The sequence below is a fragment of the Neomonachus schauinslandi genome, chromosome 5 (genome assembly GCF_002201575.2).
Source record: "Neomonachus schauinslandi chromosome 5, ASM220157v2, whole genome shotgun sequence".
NCBI classification, from domain to species: Eukaryota; Metazoa; Chordata; class Mammalia; order Carnivora; family Phocidae; genus Neomonachus; species Neomonachus schauinslandi.
In genome coordinates this window covers 170,392,944-170,412,327 of record NC_058407.1, presented here as the reverse complement: position 1 = coordinate 170,412,327, position 19,384 = coordinate 170,392,944, and the positions used below count along the sequence as shown (strand labels likewise).

The window sequence follows — 19,384 nt, the reverse complement described above, 5'->3', positions numbered from 1 at the left end:
AGACTGGAGATTGTAAGTGAAGAAATTTTATTTTTCTACGGCTTCCAAATCCAAAGGCAATTTTTACAATATGTCAGAATTCTGTTTTATCTCTACATCCTCATTCACAGGCTTCTTTCTTTTTTTTTTTTTCAAAGATTTTATTTACTTATTTGACAGAGAGAGACATAGCGAGAGAGGGAATACAAGCAGGGGGAGTGGGAGAGGGAGAAGCAGGCTTCCCCGCAGAGCAGGGAGCCCGATGTGGGGCTGATCCCAGGACCCTGGGATCATGACCCGAGCCGAAGGCAGTCGCTTAACCGACTGAGCCACCCAGGTGCCCCAGGCTTATTTCTATTGGAAACCATGAGAACTACGCCGTCTTGGTGAGGTTCACTGCAAATTTTGAAAGGGTAGACCAGAGATATGAAGACTAACCAGGTTTCGTAAAGCTGAGAAATCTACAGAATCCCTGAATGGATGTTATAGGATCCATCCAGGCTAAAGACCCACAAGGCCCCCACATACTCCACCTCGGCATCTCCCAGGATGTTCACACACGGGCAAGTTCTCCTTAAATCAAGATTTAAGTTCTTCCTTAAGTCAAGTTGAGACCTGCCCCCGGATGGCATCTACTTTTTAACCATTTTGATACCCTGCAGAACGACCTCAATGGCAGACTGTGCTCATGTCCCTCCAAGATTTCTCTTCTCCAAGGCTGAATATTCCTGGGTCCTTCAACCTTCCCAAGTGTGAAAGGGTTTCCGCTGTCACCTTTAACATCCTGGACCTTGTTCCTCCCCTCACTGTCCTAGTCTTTAGAGTGCAGGACTGGAGGAGACAGCACCATGAGGGCTCCCTGCCAGTGCACAGCCCTCAGACAGCACCTCCGCCCCCACCCCACTCCCTGGAAATGGTGTCTTCCCTTTGACTTTAAGCACTCTCACCTCTTTTGAATGCGCTGGCAGACAGAAATCATTGTTCAGCTGGTAAAGGAAGGGATATTAACATTCCGGTGGTGACTCCCTCTTTCTCTCTTCACACTGGCCCATTTCACCCCTGTGATAGTTCTACACCAGGCACACTCTAGACAGTTCCAGAGGGAACCACTTGGTTCCTCCTGTACAAATGGATCAAATGTGAAGACACTGCCCTCTGGCGGTGGGGTCTCCAACTGATTTGTGTGAATCACACAACTGTAGAATTACATATATTGCAATTTTAGGGCTCAAAGGGATATTCAGAGGGTGTATAGTCCATCTCTCAATCAACTGGAGATTCCCCTTAATAACATCCCTGAAAAAATGGTAATCCAACTTGGACCTGAATCCTTCCAGTGAGAAAAGCCCATTACAGTTTTGACTGACAATCATGGTTCAAAATAACATTGAGCCAGAATATGTCTCCCTGCATTTTGCCCTCATTTTGATCTACTCTTCACCTCTGTAATTACATAAAATAAGTCTAATTCTTATACTTTGAAGTCAGACAAATATGGGTTCCACTTTCTCAGCAGTGAGACCATGGGCAACTTAACCTATCTCACCTCCTGTTTTCTCAACTGTTAAATGAGGAATAATACCAGTATCTGCTTCTTAGGAATGTGAAGTTTAAATAAGATAACCTGGCACAGAGCCTATTATTCACAACACTTAGACACTTGCCAAGTTTCTTCTAGCATTCTGTAGGACTTAACACTTGATCTCCCAAAGGAGGCTTGGCCTGGCCTGTCAGCCTGGCAGCTGACAGCAACAAGCCTCTTACTGGAGAAATGCAAGGGGAATTCCATGAAGTTTTAAGACCTCACTGTCATTTCCTGGTGGATAGTCTACCTGTGGATCTCCCCACATGTGAAGAATTTCAGAGCAGCCCCTCACTTTGCTGGAGGGGCTGGGGGGAGCAGAAGTAGACAGGCTTAGTGACTTGCCCAAGACCAGTTAACAGCAGAGCTAAAAATTCATCATTGGGAGGAATGAGGAAAGGTTTCTGATCCAGTATTTATAAGAATTTGGATTTCATTTAGCCACATATGCTGTTTTTGCCTAAGGACGTGTAATTTCAGAATGGCTTGAAGGTCTAAAAGGATATACTCTGTGGCCTCACGGAATAATAGCATTAATTAGTATCCATGAAGACCAAAATCAGGGCACTGGCACCAGGTTCTGCAGAATAAATGGAGCAAAGACTATTTAAATGGTTTTGCTAAACGTTCTGGGCTAGCTTTCAAGGCTGCTAAATTTTGTATCGCTGATTATATTAACTGTATTTTCTTTTTTTTTTCTGTATTCTTGATCCTCTGCCATCTAGGGCCTCCCTGACTGAAGAGACACTGCCTCTCCCATTACAGATAGCAAATGGCTTTCATACAGACTAACCAATCCAGAGCCCATACTCCAAATCACCTCCTCTCTTTTGTTCTTATATTCTAGGAGGCATTATTCCTCTGCCCTAATCATCCCAGGACCACATATGAGACAACTAAGGACAGCTCCTATGATTCAGAATCTACTGAAATTATTCAAACTAGCCAATCCTAAGCCTGCTCACCTTGCCTCACACATTCCCTCCCACAGAAACCACAATAAAGACGTGTGCATGCTTTCTGCCTCCTGGTCTATACCAGCACTTCCCACATGGCCCTGGGTGGCATGACATGCCATGCCTCCTGTTTCTAGGGATGGGTCTGTGAGTGTAAAAACTTCCCTCATGGGGTGCCTGGGTGGCTCAGTTGGTTAAGCGACTGCCTTCGGCTCAGGTCATGATCCTGGAGTCCCGGGATCGAGTTCCGCATTGGGCTCCCTGCTCAGCAGGGAGCCTGCTTCTCCCTCTGACCCTATCCCCTCTCATGCTGTTTCTCTCTCTCTCTCAAATAAATAAATAAATAAAATCTTAAAAAAAAAAATTAAAACTTCCCTCATGACAATCATTTCATATCTGTATGTCTTACTACATCTGATTTAAACAGATCCCGGGTATATTAAAAAATACCAATTATCTTCCTCCTCCTTTCACATGTGAACCAATCCTGGAGTCCTGTAGGGAAGCCAGCAAGTCTGGATTATCCCAAGGAGCATACCTTTGGGGCTTCCAGAAATCACAAAATCATCACAAAGACCCCTTGATCCTTCCACCTATAAGCTATCAGGAAGTGGGGCTGGAGATCTGTTGTGAAAAGGCCAACCTTGAATTACAGTAAAATCACAAGACTGGAAGGAAACCTGCTGGCTATTATAAGGGACTATTCTTCCCTCTACTTCCTGAACCCTGGCTTAGACTAACAAAAAACGTATCTTGCATCCCAAAAAACAAAAGCCCAGGGCCAGATGGCTTCCCAGGGGAATTCTACCAAACATCTAAAGAAGAATTAATACCTATTCTTCTGAAACTGTTCCAAAAAATAGAAATGGAAGGAAAACCTCCAAACTCATTTTATGAGGGCAGCATTACCTTGATCCCAAAACCAGACAAAGACCCCATCAAAAAGGAGAATTACAGACCAATATCCCTGATGAACATGGATGCAAAAATTATCACCAAAATACTAGCCAATAGGATCCAACAGTACATTAAAAGGATTATTCACCACGACCAAGTGGGATTTATCCCTGGGCTGCAAGGTTGGTTCAACACCCGCAAATCAATCAACGTGATACAATACATTAACAAAAGAAAGAACAAGAATCATATGATCCTCTCAATAGATGCAGAAAAAGCATTTGACAAAGTACAGCATCCTTTATTGATCAAAACTCTTCAGAGTATAGGCATAGAGGGTACATACCTCAATATCATAAAAGCCATCTATGAAAAACCTACAGCAAATATCATTCTCAATGGGGAAAAACTGAGAGCTTTCCCCCTAAGGTCAGGAACACAGCAGGGTTGTCCACTATCACCACTGCTATTCAACATAATATTAGAAGTCCTAGCCACAGCAATCAGACAACAAAAAGAAATAAAAGGCATCCAAATCAGCAAAGAAGAAGTCAAACTCTCACTCTTTGCAGATGATATGATACTTTATGTGGAAAACCCCAGAGACTCCACTCCAAAACTGCTAGAACTCATACAGGAATTCAGTAAAGTGGCAGGATATAAAATCAATGCACAGAAGTCAGTGGCATTCCTATACACCAACAAGACAGAAGAAAGAGAAATTAAGGAGTCGATCCCATTTACAATTGCACCCAAAACCATAAGATACCTAGGCATAAATCTAACCAAAGAGGCAAAGGATCTGTACTCAGAAAACTATAAAATACTCATGAAAGAAATTGAGGAAGACACAAAGAAATGGAAAAACATCATCTAAAACTAATGATGTAATGTATGGGGATTAACATAAGAATAAAAAAAAAGAAAAATCTACACATTCAATGCAATCCCCATCAAAACACCATCCACTTTTTTCAAAGAAATGGAACAAATAATCCTAAAATTTGTATGGAACCAGAAAAGACCCCGAATAGCCAGAGGAATGTTGAAAAAGAAAAGCAAAGCTGGCGGCATCACAATTCCGGACTTCCAGCTCTATTACATAGCTGTCATCATCAAGACAGTATGGTACTGGCACAAAAACAGACACATAGATCAATGGAACAGAATAGAGAGCCCAGAAAGGACCCTCAACTCTATGGTCAACTCATCTTTGACAAAGCAGGAAAGAATGTCCAATGGAAAAAAGACAGTCTCTTCAACAAATGGTGTTGGGAAAATTGGATAGCCACATGCAGAAGAATGAAACTGGACCATTTCCTTACACCACACACAAAAATAGACTCCAAATGGTTGAAAGACCTCAATGTGAGACAGGAGTCCATCAAAATCCTAAAGGAGAACACAAGCAGCAACCTCTTTGACCTCAGCCGAAGCAACTTCTTCCTAGAAACATCACCAAAGGCAAGGGAAGCAAGGGCAAAAATGAACTATTGGGACTTCATCAAGATAAAAAGCTTTTGCAAAGCAAAGGAAACAGTCAACAAAACCAAAAGACAACCAACAGAATGGGAGAAGATATTTGCGAATGACATATCAGATAAAGGGCTAGTATCCAAAATCTATAAAGAACTTAGCAAACTCAACACCCAAAGAACAAAGAATCCAATCAAGAAATGGGCAGAAGACATGAACAGACATTTTTCCAAAGAAGACATCCAAATGGCCAACAGACACATGAAAAAGAGCTCAACATCATTCGGCATCAGGGAAATCCAAATCAAAACCTCAATGAGATACCACCTCACACCAGTCAGAATGGCTAAAATTAACAAGTCAGGAAACGACAGATGTTGGCAGGGATGCGGAGAAAGGGGAACCCTCCTACACTGTTGGTGGGAATGCAAGCTGGTGCAGCCACTCTGGAAAACAGTATGGAGGTTCCTCAAAAAGTTGAAAATAGAGCTACCATATGATCCAGCAATTGCATTACTGGGTATTTACCCCAAAGATACAAAAGTAGGGATCCGAAAGGGTATGTGCACCCCGATGTTTATAGCAGCAATGTCCGCAATAGCCAAACTGTGGAAAGAGCCAAGATGTCCATCAACAGATGAATGGATAAAGAAGATGTGGTATATATATACAATGGAATATTATGCAGCCATCAAAAGGAATGAGATCTTGCCATTTGCAACGACGTGGATGGAACTGGAAGGTGTTATGCTGAGTGAAATAAGTCAATCAGGAAACACATGTATCATATGACCTCACTGATATGAGGAATTCTTAATCTCAGGAAACAAACTGAGGGTTGCTGGAGTGGGGGGAGGGTGGGAGGGATGGGGTGGCTGGGTGATAGACATTGGGGAGGGTACGTGCTCTGGTAAGCGCTGTGAATTGTGCAAGACTGTTGAATCTCAGATCTGTACCTCTGAAACAAATAATGCAATATATGTTAAGAAAAAAAAGAAGAGGAAGAAGAAGAAGGTAGCAGGAGGGGAAGAATGAAGGGGGGGAATTCGTAGGGGTAGACGAACCATGAGAGATGATGGACTCTGAAAAATAAACTGAGGGTTCTAGAGGGGAGGGGGGTGGGAGGATGGGTTAGCCTGGTGATGGGTATTAAAGAGGGCACGTTCTGCATGGAGCACTGGGTGTTATGCACAAACAATGAATCATGGAACACTACATCTAAAACTAATGATGTAATGTATGGGGATTAACATAACAATAAAAAAAGAAAAAAAAAGTATCTTGCAGCTTTGGAGCACTGATTCCATAAAACTTTTCTCTACGCACATTAAAAAAAAACACACAAACACACACACGACTTTTAAATATAGGCAGCAAAACAGTAACCAGGCATTTAGACCAAGGGGAAAAGTGTATTATGAGGATTAGGTTTAGCAATTAGGAAGACTACTGTGGGAATAGATACAGGAGAGGCCCTCAGCCCAGTCTTGGAAGATAAAGGAAGGCATCCTGGAGGAAATCATGTCTTTGCTGAAGCCGAAGTATGAGTAAGAGTGGCTCTCCCTCAAAGGGGAGGGAGAGCATGTGGGAATGGAAAGTGGGAGTGGGGAGGACCAGCTGGAGCGCGCTTGGTGGCAGGTTGCAGCACGTGAGCTACGGTGGCGCAAGCAATCGACATTCGGTGACCTTACACGCCAACCCCTGCAGGCACAGACAGTTTTGGAATTAGTGCAGTGTGAGCAACCAGGTCTCCACCTTTCCACACTACTCTTCTCTTGGGTCTATCAAGACAGCTGCCACAGCTCTAACCATCCTATCTTCCCACAACCATGTTTAAGACAGGGCAAAAATAAAGACTTCCTCACCATCCTTTTTCTCAGGGAGCATATTTATTCCCAGAAGCTCCCTAAGAGACTTCTTGAGTCCTGATTGGCAGAAATGGGTCACAAACCCTTCCCTAAGCCAATTAGCAGCAAGTGGCAATGTGGTTGCCATATAAGGCAAGGAACATCTGTGGCTCATTCCCAGGGAACCACCTGAACAAAAGTAGTGGAGCCAAGAGGGTAAAGGTGATGACATGTGGAGAGCCAGAGTGTCTGTCACACAGAGGACATGGTGAGAGATGAAGGTGACAGAACATAGGAGACCTTGATGACTTGTTATGGAGTATGGACTTTATTCGGAGGGCAAGAGAGGTTTGTCATAATTCAATTCACATTATGCATTTTGGGCAGGGAATACAATATAAGCAAAGTTGTGTCCCACCCACTGCATCACACCAGAAGACACGTGACGTCAATTTGTGCCACTGTTTGTGATGTTGAGTTTGACACTTGATGAAGGTGGTGTCCACCCCAACTAAAGAACAATCTATAAAATAACTGGTGTGGACTCTTTAAGATTGTCAATGTTGTGAAAGGCAGAAAGAAAGAAAGGAAGGAAGGAAGGAAGGAAGAAAAGAAAAGAAAAAAGGAAAGAAAAGAAAGAAAGAGAAAGAAAGAAAAGGAAAAAAATGGCTAAGGAGCTATCATATTAGACTACAGAAACATGACAATTAAATGCAGCAAATGATCTTGGATTGGCCCTGGGATCAAGAAAAAGAAATTGAGGGGTGCCTGGCTGGCTCAGTGAGTAGAGTGTGTGACTCTTGATCTCAGGGTTGTGGGTTCGAGCCCCATGTTGGGTGTGTAGAGATTACTTGAAAAAAATTTTAAAATCTTGGGGTGCCTGGGTGGCTCAGTCGTTAAGTGTCTGCCTTCGGCTCGGGTCATGATCCCAGAGTCCTGGGATCGAGCCCCACATTGGGCTCCCTGCTCAGAGGGAAGCCTGCTTCTCCCTCTCCCACTTCCCCTGCTTGTGTTCCCTCTCTCACTGTGTCTCTCTCTGTCAAATAAATAAATAAAATCTTTAAAAAAAATTTTTTTCATCTTTAAAGAAAAAAATTGCTAGGAACCAAACAAGAACAGTTATGCTCATAAGCAAACCAGTCATTTCATTCAGTGCTCTGACAAAAATATTCATCAGACTTGCAATTTTCTACCACTTTAAATTTGTTCCTGGAGAAGCACTCTTTGTGTTGGTTAGCTTCCCTCCAGGTGTAGAATTACTCAACTTTTCGCCAACAGTTTCATTTGGGACTGTGACAACAGAAGAAGCCCACAACGTATCTGAGATATAAGCACAGAAAAGCAAAGGTACACTATATAATACAAATTAGAACTACAGTCGTCCCAGGTTAACCCATTTCTGAAAACAAGTCTAAGATCAAAGGAGCCTATATTAGATTATTTTAAATGAGAAATAAGAATGCATGCACTGCCTGCCCAAAAATTCTAACCAGTTTCTCTAAATATCACTAAAACCCTCTTAAACACCAATAAAACAATTCTCCAAACATTTCCACATAATATAAACGTTTTATATGCTTACATGTATCGCTACCTAATTATTTAACACTTAACAAACTCCATAGTGATTACATTTGCCAGCAGTATGTGATGATATACACTATATTAGATGAGAATTAAATATTCCCTATAACCTGCAACAAATGTACTGCAAAGCAAATGAACAATGTGATAATGTGTAAAAGATATATAATTAATGCAATAGAATTTAGCAAAATAAAACACAAATAGAGCCATTTTTAAAAATAATTACTTACCAAGTGATTCTGGTAATGGAGGACTAGGGTGACAGACAACTCTCCCACTAGCGATAACTAGAAAGGTGGAAAAAATATACAAAGATAAGAGATAAGAGAGAGTTAATAAGGTAGTAAATACCAGGTCAATATCCAAGAGAAAAGAGAATATCAGAGAGTGAGCCTAGCATTTTAGGACTGCTTCACCCCAAGGACTATTTGTTGATTCTAGACCAGGTGGTTGAGAGCCTACCAGTACTTTTAAAAGTCTATCATACTATAGAGACAAAAGATGCAGTTCAGGACCCTCCAAGGACAAGGGTCCCGGCAAACGTCTGTTATAGTCGTCAGGGATCCCCAGAGAAACAAAACCAATGGGAAATAGAAAGACAGATACAGATATAGATACACAGTTATATCAGTAGATACCCAGATATAAAAAAGACTTAGTAAAAGGAATTGCCTTACATGATTATGGAGGCTAGCAAGCAAAAAATCTGCACAGTTGATATTCCTGTTCAAGGTTGAAGGCCAGAACTGCTGGAGAACCAGAAAGAGCCAATGTTCCAGTTCAAAGGCCATCAAGAGGAAGGAATTCTCTCTTACTAGGAGGAGGTCAGCCTTTTGTTCTATTGAGCGGTAAACAGATGCTACTATTGGATGATGCTCACCCACATTATGGAGGGCAATCTGCTCTATTCAGTCTACCAACCTAAAAGGTCAATCTCATCTAAAACCACCCTCACAGAAACACCTAGAATAATATTTGACCAAATATCTGGGTATCCCGTGGCTCAGTTGACAAAATTAGCCATCACATCTGTGCTTTGGGATGGAACACTAGGATCCAATCCTTGAGAAGAATGTGAATTAGAAGATGGACATTCTTCTCAAGGATTGGAGCCCAGCTTTGAGTCATCTGAATGACCCAGAAAAATCTCAAATCCTAAAATTAGATTAAGGTGATCCCAGACTGCTGACATCCTCAGGCACTTGGCAAAATTAAAATGAAAATCTTATCTGGGCAAAGATAAAATCATTTTAGGTCTCAAATTAATCCTACATAATGTAAAAATTAAAATGTTAGACACAACACTGATAACCAACCATATAAGAGGACAAGAATACAAAGGAGAACCAGTCAAAACAACAAGCTGGTAATAGAAACAATCCCACAGGAACTTCAGAAAATGGCAAATACACGGTATTTACAATAGAATTAAAATGTATGACAAGCATAGTATATAACTATGCAGAAGAATAATAATGGAGTTAAGGTAATCTAAGACCTTTGCATTATCCAGGAAGAGAGAGTACTAATCATTGGTGTGCTCTGTAGGACGAAAGCCCTGATCTGCAGCCTTTGCTACTCTCTATGGTATAAATGCTCCCATGGTGGCCAATTTCAAGCTACCAATAAGAGGTTACTGAACATGAATTTGGGAAAAGAGAGCACAAACTGTTCTCCCGAGCCAGTGTGCACCTGCTCCAGCACACCTCTAAATTAGTTCTTGAAAATGGAATAATAAAAAACAATCCAGGGCGCCTGGGTGGCTCAGTTGGTTGAGCGACTGCCTTCGGCTCAGGTCATGATCCTGGAGTCCCGGGATCGAGTCCCGCATCGGGCTCCCTGCTCGGCAGGGAGTCTGCTTCTCCCTCTGACCCTCCCCCCTCTCATGCTCTCTCTCTCTCTCTCTCATTCTCTCTCTCAAATAAATAAATAAAATCTTTAAAAAAAAAAAACAATCCAAAAGAAGGCAAGAAAGGAGAGAGGAAAAAAACAGAAAAGTCAGGACAAAAATAAAGCATATAATAAGATGATCGAGTTAAATTCAAATATATCAGTAATTAAGTGTAAATGGATCGATATCTCAGTTAAAAGATAAATATACCATAATCATAAATTGCAACTGCATGTTGTTTATGAGCAACACATCTAAAAGCATAAGGTAATAGAAAAGTTGAAAGGAAAAAAGAAAAAAAAAGATATACTAGGCAAACCCTAACCCAAAAAAAGCTGGTATATCAGAGGAGCAAAAGCACTATTAGAAAGGAATATTCCGGGGCACCTGGCTGGCTCAGTTGGTAGCCCATGGGACTCTTGATCTCAGGGTTGTAAGTTCAAGCCCCACATTGGGTGTAGAGCTCACTTTAAAAAAATGGGGCGAGTGCCAGGATGGCTCAGTCAGTTAAGCATCTGACTCTTCATTTCGGCTCAGGCATCATGTCTCAAGGTGGTGAGATGGAGCTTGGAGTCAGGCTCCCTGCTCAGCATGGAATCTGCTTCTCTACCCCTCTCTCTGCCCCTCCCTTCACTGGTGTGCCTGCACTCTCTCTCTCAAATATTTTTTTAAAAAAGGAATATTTCTTTTTTTTTTTTTTAAAGATTTTACTTATTTATTTGACAGAGAGAGACACAGCGAGAGAGGGAACACAAGCAGGGGGAGGGGGAGAGGGAGAAGCAGGCTTCCCACGGAGCAGGGAGCCCGATGCGGGGCTCGATCCCAGGACCCTGGGATCATGACCTGAGCCGAAGGCAGACGCTTAAGGACTGAGCCACCCAGGCGCCCAAAAAAGGAATATTTCATAATGATACAACCTCCAACTCACAAGACGTAACAATTCCATAACATAGAAGCACCTAGAATATAGCCTCAAAATATACAAAGAAAAAAATAACAGAGAGTGGAAATAGACAACTCCACAACACTTGGGAGATATTAACACACCTTTCTTAGTAATCAAAACAAGCAAGCAAAAACAAATTAGTAATTAAGCTAGAAATTATGCAATTAAGGCAGAAATCAATAACAAAAATATAACTTAAAACTCCCATGTTTAAAAATTAAGAAATGCCAATTCTACACAAACTCTTCCAGAAAACTTAAGAGAAAGAATACTTCTGAACTCATTATGAAGCCAGAATTACTCAAACACCAAAACCAAAAAAACAAAAGAATTACAAGAAAAGTAAACTTCAAAACAATATCCTTCATTAGCCAAGATTCCTTTTTCCTTTTAAGTATTTGCTTTGACTTTTTTTTTTGTTATTACTTTTGATAATATGTCTTTGAGCAAGTTGCTTACAGCCTCTAAAGACTTTTTTTAATGTAATCTCCACCCCCAATGTGGGGCTCAAACTCACTACCCCAAGATAAGAGTCACATGCTCTACCGACTAATCCAGCCAGGCACCCCTTAAATTGTTAAATTCTTTTTTTAAGTTTTATTTATTTAAGTAATCTCTACACCGAACGTGGGCTCGAACTCACCACCCCAAGATCAAGAGTTGCATGCTCCTTCAACTGAGCCAGCCAGGTACCCCTAAATTGCTCAATTCTTAAGAAAAATTTTAGCAAAGGAATACAATAACGTATAAAAATAATGTCAAGACTAAGTAGGACTGGTCAACCCTCTCAGGTCCCCTCCCTCTTCGGGAGCTTTGTACTATCACTTTACTATCACTCAATAAACTTTGATTTGCTGCCCACCAAAAAAAAAAAAAAAAAGACTAAGTAGGACTTTTCCCAACAATGCGAGTTTATCAATCAATATATAAAATCTAGGGAAAAAACAGGAAAAAAATCTATATAACCTTGGATTAGTCAAAGATTTCTTAGACATGACACCAGATAAATGGACTTCCTCAAAATTAAGAACTTCTGCTCTTTGAAAGATATTAAGATAATAAATGAAGAGAAGCCACAGACTGGAAGAAAACAATTAGGAAACAATAAACTGTGACAATCAACTTGGTACATTATGTTCAAATAATAACTGCCACAATTTATTGAATACTTTTAATAAGCCAAGAACCGACAAGCATTTTATAGACATTCTCTATTTTAATCCTAAGACCAACCCTAAGAGGTGGATGGAAACTATTATCCTCATTTGACAGATGAACATAAGAGAAATTGATTGACTTCTCCAAAGTCATACAGATAGTAAGCTGCAGAGCCAAAATTTGAACCCAGTTCTATTTATTTCCAATGTCAATGAACTCTCTTAAGTACTCCATCACACTATCTTTCTATTAAAATAACCTAAGTTTGCCTAACATGGAAAAGGCGTCAGAAGCAAAATGTGTTAAGTGGCCGTGGCCTCCAGATTTACAAGTTAGTGAACTACAGATTTTACTTACCAAATTAGGAAAACAATACATGGTATTCATAAGTTTGCTCATGTGTTTGTCTTATAAGAATGGTATCTGTGATAGTAGGGTATTTATATACCATCTGAGACTACCTTATGCCTCTAGACACCCCCCAAACTAAGTGGTCCCATCCCTGTGCTATGGAAACGAACTGGGTAAGCAGCCTAGAGTGCAAAAATTTGCACGCAGTTTTTAGTCCTCTGTACTGAATTGTACAAGATCCTATCCATAGGAAACTTTCCCTCCTTGGAACCATATAGGACAATATCTAAAGGAGTGGGCAATAAGCATAATTAAGCATTAACAGAGTATGCATTTATGTTTTTGTCCTTTGCTTATAGCTTTTATAGGCATTGATTCAATAAATATTTCCAACAGTCTTTGTGGTGAGTAGGTGGTAGGCATTAACCCATGGAAAATACAAAATAGAAGCAGAGGGGAATCTGGCTGGCTCAACTGGTAGAGCATGTGACTCTCGATCTCAGGGGTCGTCCGTTTGAACCCCACATCGGGTGTAGAGATTACTTTAAAAATGTTTTTAAAAAGAAAAAACAACAGGGGCGCCTGGGTGGCTCAGTTGGTTAAGCAACTGCTTTCGGCTCAGGTCATGATCCTGGAGTCCCGGGATCGAGTCCCACATCGGGCTCCCTGCTCGGCGGGGAGTCTGCTTCTCCCTCTCCCACTCCCCGTTTGTGTTCCCTCTCTCGCTGTGTCTTTCTCTGTCAAATAAATAAATAAAATCTTTAAAAAAAGAAAAAAAGAGGGCGCCTGGGTGGCTCAGTTGGTTAAGCGACTGCCTTCGGCTCAGGTCATGATCCTGGAGTCCTGGGATCGAGTCCCACATCAGGCTCCCTGCTCGGCAGAGAGCCTGCTTCTCCCTCTGACCCTCCCCCCTCTCATGTGCTCTCATTCTCTCTGTCTCAAATAAATAAATAAAATCTTTAAAAAAAAAAAATAAAAAAGAAAAAAAGAAAAAACAACAAAATGGAGGCCAAATGGCAGTAGTGTTCACTGTTGCTCAGCTGGGGTTCAAGGGAGAACCAATCTTCTTACCCTTCAAACCACGTTCAGGATACTAAATCAAGGCCCTCCTGAGCAGATGGAAATCCTTAGGCCTTTGCAAACATGTAATCTTCCTGACCTATGATTGGGTACTTTCCTGATATAAGCCCTTCCTCCCACTCACAACTGGTAGTAACCTTTGTGTTTTTTGAAATCTCAGACTGTTTATTTCATTCATTCGTACTTTCAGTCAACAAATATTAAGTAGGATCTTCCAGGTTTAAGACATTGTGTATTTCCTTGTATTTAAAATTATGTGTGAACTGATCTTATCCTAGCTTCTGGGCTCCTTGAGGACAGAAAGATCTTACCCAACTCTTCCATACATCTATTGAAATTCTTAGCACAAATCTTGGCACTTGGTGAGTACTCATTAAATACTTGATGACTTGGGGCGCCTGGGTGGCTCAGTCGGTTAAGCGGCTGCCTTCGGCTCAGGTCATGATCCTGGAGTCCCCGGATCAAGTCCCGCATCGGGCTCCCTGCTCAGCAGGGAGTCTGCTTCTCCCTCTGACCCTCCCCCCTCTCATGCTCTCTGTCTCATTCTCTCTCTCAAATAAATAAATAAAATCTTTAAAAATAAATAAATAAATAAATACTTGATGACTTGAAGTTTGACCAATTTCCAATTCAATCCTGTTCTTATTCCAGTTGAATCAATAAAGCAAACAAAATCATTCCATGATATTATCCAACCCTTCACTTCCTCCCATTTCTAAGCACCACCTTTCCTGGTACTAATTTTTTAAAAGAGAATCCTCATTTGGCATACTAGATCAGTGTGATTATGCATGTAAAAAAACAAACACTAAAAATAACTCACCCTCCTTGGAACTCCAACGGCTCGTATAACCAGGGCATGACGTGATAATGGGAAATGCTCTGGACCAGGTATCAGGAGTCCAGCCCTGGCACCAACTTCTATCAACACCTTCACCAAGGTCTATTGATTTGTGTGTTATTCTCATCTATCCGGATTATAAACTCCTTCAAAGAAGGAACCATCTTTTGTAAAGAGGTGGGATCTAAATAAAACAGTTGGTATTTTGACTCTGGATACCAACTCTACATACTTCTGGATTAGTTCATGTAACTTGCGGACACATGAGGAATCCTTGCTTCCATGTGTGCTGTCCTTCCTAGGCCAAGATGTTGGGAGGGAGGTAATTAATTTAAAATGATCGTTCTGCTCTCTCAATCTGTCCTCCATCTCCCTAGGACCAAAGACTTTGTAGCCATGGGGCAAAATAAAACCAATTCCTTCCAGTGCATTAGTGCTCCTTGGACAGCTGGATTAACTAACCCTACAAAACGGTGTGGCTCTGAAATCAGGATGTTTGGGGTCAAACTCATAAGCCCCCCCAAGCACTCTGTTGGTGACCTCCAGTAGCCCCGACGAAAGGAGCGCTGCTCCAGGATTTCTATGGGTTCAAGGGCACCAAGTCTAGCTGGAAGTGGGGTTCAGGGCATTTCGAAGAAGCCGCATCTGCAGAGCAAGCACTGTCTCCACGTGTTTGGGGGGGTGATGAATGTGGCGCCATTTTGGGAGCAGGGAACAAGTGACTCCGACCGAAGAAAGGTCGAGAAGCTTCCTCGGGGAGGGCCTCAGAGGCTTTCCACAGAGAAACTGGCTCTTAAGAGGGAAACTTCTCTCTGAAGGGAGAAAAACGTAGTCGTTCGTCGGGTCCCTGGCTCGCTCTAAAAGGCTTCACCAGCCCTCGCTAATTCATTTCCTGACAAAAGCACTTGTGAAAGCGTTAACGCTCCACACGTCGGTCCGCGAGTCTGAGAAAACTTTATGAAGAAAAAAATGAACCCTCCACGCCCCTCGCCACCACCTTCGAGGCGGCGTACGACGCCGCTCGCAAGGGGCCCCACACACGCCGGCCCCTCCCCCGCCGCAACTGCGCCGGACCCCGGCCGCGCTCCCAAGCTAAGCGCGTGCGCAGACCACCGCGCGGCCGCCCCGCGCAGGCGCCGAGGCCATTTCCGGGATCTGTCAGCCGCTCCCTCTGGGCCTCGGTCCTCCGCCCGCGTCCGCCGGAGCCTGTTCGCGTCGACTGACCAGAGTCCGCGAATTCTCCGCTCCGAGCCGGTCCGCACTGCCCCGATCCCAGGTAAGGGACAGCAGGGCGAGCTCCTGGCCCTGTCGGCCTGCACTGGCCCGGCCTCGCACCAGAGTTGAACCCGCGGGGGCGGTGAGGTGGGGGCTTAGGCCGCGGGGCCCAGGGGCTGAGGGGCGGGCCGGGTCTGCTGGCCCGGCCTCCGGAGGGGCGGGGATCCCCATTCTCCGTGGGGTCCGCCGAGCCTCTGGGGTTCCCACACACAGATCGCTTCTCTCGAGATTTTCCAGCTCCGAGCCTCCTTCAGTGCCAGGATTAGCGCTCCTTTACCTGCGCTTCCGTAGCCCTGTTCGCTCCTCTATGATGGGCATTTATCACAATCTGTAAAATCGTAGTAATGAGATGACCTTCCTCCTAGTCGAGCGTCACGACGGAACGTTCCTTTCTTTAGCATCTAGAATAGGTACTGCGCGCGGTGGGCGACCCTGGAATGTCCCGCTCCTGTGTAGGGCAGCCCTCAATCTTTCAGCTCTTGGGGGGGGCCCTCCCGAACTGCAGAAAGACCCTCCCCCGAGTTCTTGAAGCTTCCTCCGCTCGAGTGCCGCCTTCTCTTAAGTCAGTATTGCACACACCCGGCCCTGCTCGCTCCGTGGAGCCTTTTATGTAGCCCCTTTGACGTTCCAGCCCCTCCAGTAGGACTGCCCATATTCCAGTCCCGGCACCACCACTTAGTTGGGAAGATTGCTTCTCTGAGTCCCTGTTTCCTCGTCCGCAGTAGGAATGTTCTTAGGGCTTTTATTATTATTATTGTTATTATTTATTATTATTATTATTATTATTATTATTTACTTATTTATTTGGATCAAGTTAGTTTATTTGCATTAATTGCCTAGACTAGTACCTGGCCCAGAGTAGGTGCTTAATAAATACTCGTAATTCCTACTGTTTGGGCATTCTGTGCATATCGTCTTCCGTTCCTTTCCTACCCCCCCCACCTCCGCCCAGACTTGAGGACCAGGAAAGTGTCAGATGTATTTATGTTTCTGGCCCTATCCCTGTGCTTAACTACACTTCTGGGAACATGGTAGACACTTAATAAATTGTAGCTTAGAATCTTTGATTAGAAAGCCATCTGTTCTCATATGCAGCTCTGGAACTTGAAGGAAATGCTGACCTACTTTTTATCTACTTCCATTCATTTCCTAAATTACCGAAGTTATCCACGTTCTGTGTTTTCTTCTTTAAATCAATTTTATCTCACCTTTTTGTTTCAGGTGTGTCCTGGGTTTTTCAGGTATCTAAGGAAAAAAGGAGAGGATATCAGTCTGGAGGGTGTTTTTGCCCTGTTAGGGAGTGGGTGTAACTGGCTGCTTCCTACCAGAGAGTATTCGGAAACCTTCCAAGGTTAATTCATCTACTTACCACAATTAGAGGAGGGGATTGTCTTGGAAAAATAAAACACTTGCTTGGAGGAAGAGTGGCGGTATTTTGATCTAGTTAACTAATCCTATGCTGAAACAAATTCTGCATAAAGAAGTTGAAAATGATCTGCTGGTAAGGCTGGTGCCTGGCATTGAAACCTTGTCTCCGAACCTTGTGGAGGGTGTGGTGACCTTGTTGGAGTACCTGGGATTGCTGGGTTGGGTAATGAGAGCAATTAGAAACTGGATGAATCACAGTGTTGGAAACCGACCCTAAACAGGGAGCTGAAATCTTTACAAATACTTTCAGGCTTCAGGGCCAAGAATTCAAAATATATGTAGACGTTTCCAAGTTCAGAGGATAATAACCAGTGTGTGCTTTTAGAGATGGTTCAAAAGCCTTGGGTCAAAGGAAGAAAGGGAACTAATTCAGCATCTCTTTTGGGCTAGACTTTGTACTACATGTTTTCACATGTTACCTCATTTAATCCTCATACCTACAGCCTTGGGATGTCAGTGACATGTCCATTTTACATATTTTTAAAAAATGAGATTTTATATTGTTAAGTGACCTGCCCTGGGTCTCATACCAAGCCAAGGTTCAAACCCAGGTCCCCTTGGCTCCGGAGACCATGGCAACCAAACATCAGACTGACTGTATTCAAAGCGGTAGGTAAAAAAAGGAGTTGGGTTGTAGCGGGAGTGCTTGGAATCATACTATAAATCATTATAAGTCATTTTTCCTTTCAGCTCTGTATAGTAAAAGCTTATCAATAGAAGCTTGTCAAATTTTGTATCACCGCCTTTTTTGTCTGTCCCTTTTTCTCCTATCTACTCTCATTAAGACAAAAGTTTTCAGGTTTCACTTAAATACTAATCACAGTTTAGAATTAGAATTATCATGCTGTGTCAGGAGGTGTCTTTTTCTTGGTACAGATTCCAGCTATTGCTCTCCTGCACTCACTGAGTTTGATGAATACAGACTGTGTTTACTGGGTGCCTTATAAATTTGACAAACATGAGTGTTGTCTTACTCTACAAACTTATAATAGCCACATGATTATAAATGAAGTACAGGTCTGAGTGTATGTCCAAATATGGAACTTGAATGATATAACAAATTTAGAAATGCAATTTTAGGAGTAATTATGCCATTATGTAAATGTTTACCTCTTTTGAAAGCTTTGCAACTTTGCTTAAAAAACTGAGTTGAGGGATGCATGGCTGGCCCAGTCAGTGGAGCATGCAATTCTTGATCTCGGCAGGCATTGTAGGTTCAAGCCCCACTGTGGGTGTAGAGATTACTTAAAAATAAATTAAGTCTTTTTTAAAAACTGAGTTAAAGAATGAGAAAGTCTTTGCAACTGTTCTTTTTTAACTATACACGAAATATGTGCTTTTATTGCATGTAGTCACATTGAATTATTTGTAGGCCAGTTTTGTTTTAATTAACAAATGAGCTTATAAAATACAGCTTTCGAACTAAATTGCTTTTAATTAAGGAGATATTTGTGACACAGTGTGTTATTTTGAGTAACTTATGAGTAAAACCTGTTGTGATGGGTAAGCATCTGATATCAGATATAAGAAAGAATCATGCAGTGAGCATCTGGACGTTTGTTTTAAAAAACACATTAAGCAGCCTCATTTGAATTCATGTAAACATTTTTTTTTTTTTAATTTCCAGTTAGAGGCTTTTTCTTTACATGTAAGTTGCAGTTTGCTTTCTAGAATATGTAAGAATAAAAACCCAGTGACCTAAATAAATATCTTCACTTTAGAATAGTGAATATGAAACACTGACATTTCTCTGCCAGTTCAAGATATCCTATGTTTTATTTAAGGGTGTGCTTAATCTTTTTTTGACCTTTGGATTCCTTTACAACAGTTAGCAGAGACATTTCTTCTGCTTTCCACTGAGATTTGATTTCTGCTTTGTCTGCTGAACTTCGATTGTTCACTTCATAACCTTCTGCTGTCCTTTCCATTCATTTTCTATTTACATCAGAATTCCTGTCTTACATTTCAGTCTCCACCCTAGGTTAAAGACTTGTACTGAAGTGTATTGAAACTTCAGAGTGTTGTGGGAGTGCCTCTTAGAAATGATAAAGGGGAGGAGGATCTGGCTGCTTTTGAAAAAAATTTCTCTT

At 42.2% G+C, this 19,384-nt stretch overlaps 1 protein-coding gene across 1 annotated transcript in view; it reads left to right on the top strand.

Moving 5' to 3' along the window:
• Positions 1–15,726: 15,726 nt before the first annotated feature.
• Positions 15,727–19,384, top strand: part of ARPC1A (actin related protein 2/3 complex subunit 1A) — a 29,029-nt gene continuing 25,371 nt past the window's right edge. The window contains exon 1 of the mRNA XM_021680225.2: positions 15,727–15,867. The gene's annotated coding sequence lies outside the window, so the exon portion shown is untranslated. The remainder of the gene's footprint in view (positions 15,868–19,384) is intronic.